Source organism: Triticum aestivum, chromosome 1B, assembly GCF_018294505.1.
Source record: "Triticum aestivum cultivar Chinese Spring chromosome 1B, IWGSC CS RefSeq v2.1, whole genome shotgun sequence".
Classification (NCBI taxonomy): Eukaryota; Viridiplantae; Streptophyta; class Magnoliopsida; order Poales; family Poaceae; genus Triticum; species Triticum aestivum.
The window spans coordinates 46,886,942-46,895,558 of NC_057795.1; the positions used below are offsets into that span (position 1 = coordinate 46,886,942).

General features: G+C 43.1%; 1 non-coding gene across 1 annotated transcript; it reads left to right on the forward strand.

The window, feature by feature from the left end:
- Window positions 1-7,785: 7,785 nt before the first annotated feature.
- On the forward strand, window positions 7,786-7,859 carry TRNAR-UCG (transfer RNA arginine (anticodon UCG)). The gene has a single exon. It is a non-coding gene; the product is annotated as a tRNA-Arg (tRNA).
- Window positions 7,860-8,617: the final 758 nt, after the last annotated feature.

Here is an 8,617-nt window from a genome sequence, read left to right on the forward strand (position 1 = left end):
AAAAAGCTGTCCAGAAAAAACAAAAACGAAAAAAGCGAGCTGGTAGCTTCCAAAGACCGAGCTTCCACGAACTGAGGACAACATAAGAAGAAAAACGAAGATATTAGACGCAAGCGTGAAGGAGTGCTGGTGGTTAGTGCCTTTGCTGACGAAACGGGTGGTCTTGTGTTCGAATCTTGTTGCCCGCACCATTTTTTGGAATTTAACAGAAGAAGAAAAAAAAACGTTAAATGGGCTGGCCCATGTAGCATCGATGGAAGGAGGCGGGGTGTGCGCCCGTTGCAACGGGCGCCGTATAGGAAATGCCGCGGTTCGGTTCGATTCCTCGCGCAGTAGACTTTTTCTTGGAAATTCTTTTGACAGATGGGCCGGCCCATTGTGGCTCTGTGCGTCCAGTGTTTTTTCTTTTGACAGAATCAGGAGCACGAGGAAACGCCTGGGACGTACGAAAACTATGTGGGTCCCACCGTGAACGAAAAAAATTGGAGAAACAATCCTCCCTTTAATATTAGGTATGTAAAGATAAAAATAGGTAGCATGACACATTTATTACTTAGACCGTGGCAATTTTGTTAATTATAATGTGGGAGACTTATTTTTCTGTAGCATGGCAAAAAAAAAATTTTGTCTCATGTCACTTATGGCAAATTCATAAAAAATGTCTTTCCAGACATGGAAATTTTAGTTATTTTTTAAAATTAGATGCCAAATAATGGACCATGACAATTTGAACACTTTATTTGCAATGGTAAATTTGCCGTGTGTTATTTACATACATCTCAAATTTGCCATGTTTCTAGAGTACAATCTTTCTTTAAATTTCGCCACACAATTAATTTTTTACTTGTTAATAAACCTTCACCTTTTGTTTTAAAAATAGCCATTCAATTTTTCTCATGTTTGCCATGCTATTAGTACAAATCTTTTTCTAATTTTGCCACGTTTCCTAGAGAAGAAAAACTCTCTTTTCTAGTACATATGATTTTCAATTCCAAATAGGCAGCATTTTTATGCTCTATAACATGGATAATTTTTTTTTGTATAAGATGGCAATTTTTTATATTGTTTTATTTTTTTCCTACATCATGAAAAAACTTTTTTTAACTTTTTCTATGTTTTATATACAAAGGAAATGACGATTGAGCTGCATCCCGAAACAAATCAAATGATGTACCTGGAGGCCTCGAAAAGCCCTATCTAGCAAAAAATGTGTGTTGTGGTTTTTTCTACTGCAAACCAAAACGTTCGTTGGGGGCTGCTTCTCCCAGCTAACGAATCATTCGCTCGCCCTTGCACACCCAGGTAACGTCCGCCAGCTATCGAGGTCCTAACATTACACCTAAGAATCCCAATCACTTAGGTGCAAATAGACTGAGGTTGTAAATTTCCCACGCGGTTTGTCAACCGCCTCCAATAATACGAGTATCACCTCGAATTGTATAGAGTTAGATGGCCAAAGCGCCTACAGTTTTTGTACCAAAAACGCCATTGAAACATTTATTTGCGCTAGTGAGATATTTGAAACAGCTTGCTCCCATATACCTAGCTTCGCCGATGCACAGAAGCGCAACCACACAAATCTACAAACTTGTAGAAATGACTAGTTGAGAAACAATATGTTTATGGTATTAAAATTACTAGTTAAAAAATAAAATGTTTTGTCTTGAAACTTGGAGATTCCTATAAATAAAGGCAATACATATGAGCTATCGACCAAGAACAAATTCAACTTGACTCTACAAACTGTGTGCTATGCTATGATTGTTCTAATGAGGATAGATCCCATCTTTTCTTTGGCTGTTCGTTGAGCCAAGGTTTTTGGTGGAGTCTAGGTTTTGAATGGAACATTGACTGCAATATTCATGAGATATCACTGATACTCAGAGGAGATACCAGCTTGACTTCATGGAAATTATGATTATTGGCTGCTGGTCTGCTGGAGCATATGGACAGAAAGGAATGGAGTTATTTTTTAGCACAACCAGTGCACCATACAATCCTGCTTGTCTATCTTCAGAGACAATTTCTTTTCTATGCTTAGAGGTAAACCTAGTCTCAAAAGGGGCACGATGTCCTGGTTAGATAATGTGTGAACTTTAGGCATTCAGCTCCCGATGCAGTAATAACTTAACTGTAGTGGAGCCGAACCCAAACTTTAGATATTAGCTCTCCTCCCCCCCTCCATGTAATCTTCTTTGTAAATATCCTTTCTTAATATGAAAATGACACGGTAGGGGCTGGAAAATGCCAACTGTGACCGATCTCATGGGAGCTCAGTATTTTTAAAAGTTCAAAAGGCATATTTCAAATTTGCATAAAAATTCAAAAAAATCCATGGAAACTTGTACATGTTCCGCACGAACGTGTGAAAAACCGTTTGAAAACATTGTGATTTGTGGGCTGGTAAAAAGACAAAATTCTGGCCCAAGAAAAAAGTCGGTGCATTTTAGAAATACGTGCTTGGCATTATTTTGTACGCCACGCGTGAAAGTGTACTATTATGAATTTTTGCACACACATAATACACGTGCATGAATGTTCACAAAATATTTCGAGTTCCTTTCACGCTGTAGAAAATTGGTTTTTGAAAATGAGCTCCCTGGAGCTTGGTCTCCAAAAGCTCGCACTCCTCTCCCTAGTGCTTTTGGTAAAAAAAAAGTCTTGAAACTTGGGAGTCCCAACTAAACTTAGCACCATAATGGGGGGCAAATAAAATAATTATTTTCCTATTTTGAGACAGAACTTTGGATCGATCCAATGTAGTCCTAAAATTTTACTCCAATTTAGGACTTGCTGAATACGTATTACTATATTTTGGAGAATAGTATTAATTAATTAGGCAATTGAGCCGTATATTAAGTACCAAATAATGTCATAGAAAATCTTATGAATAACTGTCGATATGACTAATTAGGCCACCCCTATATTAAGTACCCAAATAACTCTCGATATGACTAATTAAGTAGGCAATTAACCCCTATATTAAATCCTTAATAACGTTCTGCCTTCTAAATACGGACGCGGCAGGGTGGCCCTCCGGCCCTATATAAACCCCGGACGCCGGACGGAGGGAGTAAGCAAGTTGCGCAGTAGCAAACTAGCCAAGCTAGCAGCAAAATGGCCGCCGTCCACAAGAGCATTGCACCGGCGGTACTCCTCCTTCTCCTGCCGCTGATGCTGTCTTTCACGGCGTCGGCACGGCACTTGACTCCCACCGCGGATTACTCGGTGCTGAGGAAGGTGCCTCGTGGACCAGACCCCATAATGTCCGACCCACCGCCTCGGCCGCCAGCCAAGAGCACACATTTTCCGGTGCTGAGGAAGGTGCCTCGTGGGCCAGACCCCATAACATCTGACACGCCCCCACCGCCGGCCACGAGCGTGCACTTCTCCGTGCTGAGGAAGGTGCCTCGTGGGCCGGACCCTATAACATCGGACCCACCGCCGCCGCCAGCCACCAGCCCACACTTCTCGGTGCTTCGGAAGGTGCCTTTCAGACCAGATCCCATAGTATCTTATGCTCCACCGCCACCGGCGACAAGCGCTCACTTCTCGGTTCTCCGGAAGGTCCCCCGTGGGCCGGACCCCATCACGTCCGACTCACCGCCGCCACCTCCGAGGGACCTCTCGGTGCTCAGGAAGGTTCCTACCGGACCAAACCCAGAGACGTCCGACTCACCGCCACCACCTCCGAGGGACTTCTCGGTGCTCGGGAAGGTTCCTACCGGACCAAACCCAGAGACGTCCGACTCACCGCCACCACCTCCGAGGGATTTCTCGGTGCTCAGGAAGGTTCCTACCGGACCAAACCCGGCGACGTCCGACTCACCGCCACCACCTCCGAGGGACTTCTCGGTGCTCAGGAAGGTTCCTACCGGACCAAACCCGGTGACGTCCGACTTACCGTCGCCACCACGGCTGCCAGCTGCAGCTTCTCCGGCGTGATGCAATTACCGGCGCCATGCATGTTACATGTGATGTAGCTACCTTGTAGTGTTAGCTACTAGGGAATAATAGTGTTTTTGTGCGCTTACTTTTTAAGTATTTTCTTACGGAGTACTTGCAGTTCGAGGCAGTTGACAGAGCCATGCATCCTGAAATGTTATATAAGATGATTTACCTCATGGAGATGGTCGTTCGCTACTTGGTTATATGAAATTTGCATGCTATCTTGATTGCCGATCAATTAGTTGTGGTCAGGGACGGAGCCAGAAAATGAAGATAGGGGAGGCAAGAACTCGAAGCACTAAAATCATAGTAGGATACATGATCATGATCATATACCTAGTAAATAATGAAAGATCTAGATAGTAAATATATGTCTGTTGTTCTATAATAATAATAAATTCATATCTATTACCCTGCAAAAAAATTCAAATCTATTACTTTGAGATGGTGTTTAGTTGCATTTCGTTTGCATTAGCATCATGTTCACATGGCAGCGAGCTGGAAACAATTGGCTTAAAAAATATGAATTGATTCAGCCCTTTCTCTTTGTGTCTACACAGATACAATCAGGCGTCTATTGAACGAACGTTCAGGCAATATCCATCTAGCAGGATAGAATTTGCATAATCTGATTTTGCTAGCGCGACGTGAATGCGTGATTACGAACACATATTGCCAGCACGCCATTGTTAAATACGCCTGCACACCATAGCACGCGCCCTAGTAGATTCCTTTGACAATTAGACTAATTAGAATTTACTAGTTAGTTGTAAATGTTTCCTGTTCTACAATTCCACTTATACAATTTGAAGGCATAGATAAACTAATCTAATGCTGAAAGTAAACTAACCCCTTTTTCTTTTGGTTTGGTCGCTCCCTGTGGCCAGCCGGCCGGCAGCGCGCTGGTGATCATGGATCGGCGACACTACGGCTGCCTGTGCCCTCCCCTCAACGAAGAGATTCGACTCAGGATCTCAGGCGGCCGGCGGTACGCTCGATCTCAGGCGGCAGGAGTAGTGGGGAGGGTGGAAACGAAGCTATTAAAGGAGATCTGAATCATGCGTACGTTTTATTTAGGGATGAAACTATGTGTACGTGCGTAGGGTTTCTTGCCTGGCCCTTTCTCCTTACCTATAAGATTTGGGCCTTTTATCAGTATACATGGGCCCTCGCTGAAGGACAGCCGCACAGGGAGGGCGAGACATGCCATGGACTCTGTGCGTACGCAGAAAATTAGCTGGTAACTGATCGATATAACGGGGCGACGCGATCGTTAGGGGGGGGGGGGGGGGGGGGGGGTTCTCCCCCCCCTTCCCCCCCCCCCCCCCCCCCCCCGTGGTGTTGTCTGCTTGTGTCCGTTGCTTTGCACCGAAGTCGAGAGTTGAACAAAGTTTTTTCTACGTGATCTTTTTTTGTCTTGCACGAGTGTGCGTACTATGTATTAAAGAAGAGAATGGGGGTGATTACAAGTTACATAACCACAACTCCACGCGGCATGCAAACCCTAATTCCTCGCATCTACCAACGTTGTGTATGTAAACCCTAATTCCTTGCGTCTGCCCATGTTGCCAAAGCTCCAAGAAGGGGTTCAACCTCGTCCTTCAGGATGCCCGCTTTCTTCCATGTTCTGCCCTCTACTTCCATCCTATTACATATGCAACTGAAGGTGTAGCTCCATCAAACACTATTGCATTTCGATAATTCCATAGCTCCCGCATCACTAATAGGAAGATAGCCCACACATCCTTCTTACCCAGCGTGGAACCATCGTTGCTTGTGCACCAATCCACTAACTCCGTGCCTCTTGTCGGAGTCCAGTCGGGTTTGCTCATTGCATGGCACAAGCGGGTCCACGCCTCCCTTGCAAAAACACAATACATGACGATCTGGTTGATGCTTTCCTCTTCCTGGTCACAAAGTGGGTAGGCCTTCTTCGTGCGAGCTTACCGGAGGTCCAAACCCTGTTATGGAAAGCCATCCAGGCAAAGAAACGGCAGTGCATCGGGGCTTTCAATTCCCAGGTGAATTCTGCCATTGGCACTTCTACACAATCTATATATCAAGTTAGCTACCAATCAACTGAATAATCAACGTACATAATTTTATATGAAAAAGTTTCAACCCACCATGTATTTCTATCCGGTGCTCCCCACAAATCTCACCCCCACCTCCCTCCCCTGTCTCGTTGAAAGTTTCAAAAAAGGCGGATATGAGTATCGGTATCGGGGCGAAACATACACATAAAAACATCATATTTCAGAAGTGCCAATATGAAGATATGTCTAACTATTTGTATAATAATAATAATAATAATAATAATAATAATAAATAATAATAATAATAATAATAATAATAATAATAATAATAATAATAATAAGTTACGAATTAAGCTTCAAGCCATTTTAGCTTGTATTTAGTCAGTTTAGTGTGCAGTTCATTCTTTTCTGTTTTCCTATGCATGATTCCTACAAAAGCCAATAATTACGTACAAAAAAAGCGAGTTGGCAAACATAAAAGCTGAAATGGTGGAGGGAGGGGGTTGCCATTATTGAGATGGCAAATCGTAAGATGGTCCCAATTATTACTGAAAAAGATTTTTGCTCCGCTTTATAAATAAAACAAACCATTAGAACCACAAATCCAACAAAGGATCATTGCCCCCCCCCCCACACACACAAAGATAACAGACAGATAAATAGTGCAAGGTTCCGCTAAGGGCACATCTCAACAAGTCCTAAAGAAAAGTAAACACACTGCGGGAAACAAGCCACGACGGGCTAATCCGGCTTCGGGGGTGGTGGAGGAAGCGGCGGCGCCAACCGTAGGCCCATCGCGCCAAGATCAGCAATGATAGAGTTGATGGCGTCACGATCCTGAGGGCGGCTAAGCAGCTGCTAAACCTGCAAATATCCACACATTTTGTAAATCACATTGGTAGCACGCCGAAGGGGCACACGATGGATCACAAGTTTATTACTGATAGTTCAGAGCGTCCAGGATAGGACATCGACACCCATCCACCAAATGTGGCGGACATGCAGGGGGGAAGCCTGGATCTCCGCAAAGAGGTGTGGAAAGTTAGTGTGGCACCAACTACCACCAACTACTTCGCGGAAACAACTCCAAAGGAATTGCGCTGACACACAAGTAAAGAAGATGTAGTTTGAGTCCTCCTCCGTCCCACATAAGGGGCAGATACCGTCACCCGGGCCATTCCGCTTGAGCACCTCCACGCCAGAAAGGGTGCGGCCACGGATCCATTGCCAAAAAAATATCCGAACTTCAAGGGGAGTCTAATCACTCAAATCTGGACAAGTGGCGCAGGGGCTGGGGTAGCCGCAATGATCTGGACAAGTGGTCCCAATTATTATAGACCATCCATTATCTTTGATCCAAGGGTCTAAACTGAATGAGGTAATACATTGCCTAACAACACTCGTATTTGGTCAGTGTAAGGAAAAAAAACACTACAACTCGAAAAGACGAATTAATAGTGTAAGAAATATTATTATGTATGCTAAACCTACCATATGGAGAGCGCTTTTTACGCTACTGTACCTTAAATTCCTTTAGGTCAGTCATTTTGTTATCAACACAGCGAACGAGTTCCAGGATCATCGGTGACACCACAGCTCGAGCCTTGCCCTGGCATGGAGCATGATTTCTTGTGCTCAAGATATGAAATGAACACCTTGGAAGTGCGCATGCGGCCGAAACCATAACGACCACCGGGTCGTATACAGTGGGTGGAAACAAACATCGCCGTACAGTAAGTTCGGCTCTCTTCATTGCTATTTACTGTATTTCAAAAGGAAACTCGTACTTATATCATATAACGACCGCATAGCGCAGTGGATTAGCGCGTCTGACTTCGGATCAGAAGGTCGTGGGTTCGACTCCCACTGTGGTCGGTTTGTCTTTTTATTTTCTCTTTTGCACGCGCTCCACTCCCTTTTGTTATCAACTATGTACGTATTACCAAGTACGGGAACGGCGCAGAAAAAGTTAACCGTATTCATGAACGTCACAATATATCTCATGCTAATTTAAAAAAAAACTCATGCTGAATGAATGTAGACTTACGTCTACTACAAAATTCATGAGACGTTGAGACAGGATAGACCATTTTTTTTTGTGGGGGACAGGATATACCTTTTTTTTAGGGTAGGATATACCTTTTTATATCTTTTATTTCAATGCTCTTACTTTTGGGTCAGAGCAAAAATTTGCAATTCAATTATGAGTCCTTCCAAAGTTGCCACAACTTTGGCCGCGATGCAACATTCGTTGTTTTCAAACAGAATGCAGGACATATGAAGTATTTTGCAGGTTACAAAATAAATTGATCGAGTTTATTGAAAGAAATATTGATATATACTCCCTCTGCAAAGAAATATAAGAGCGTCACTAAATTAGTAACCTAAATGCTCTTATATTTCTTTACGGAGGGAGTACAATACTAAAACCACTAGATTAACATATTTCATGATACGTCAAATGATATTGAGCACTTTGTTTTTGTAATGACAGTTTTGGTTGTTTCTTCACAATAAATTATTTATTTAATGGAAAAATAATGATAATAATAAATGATTTCTTTAAATCAACATACTTTTTTCAATTTCTAATAAAAAGAAAGAAATATATTTTTTATAGTTGCTGCAAAGTT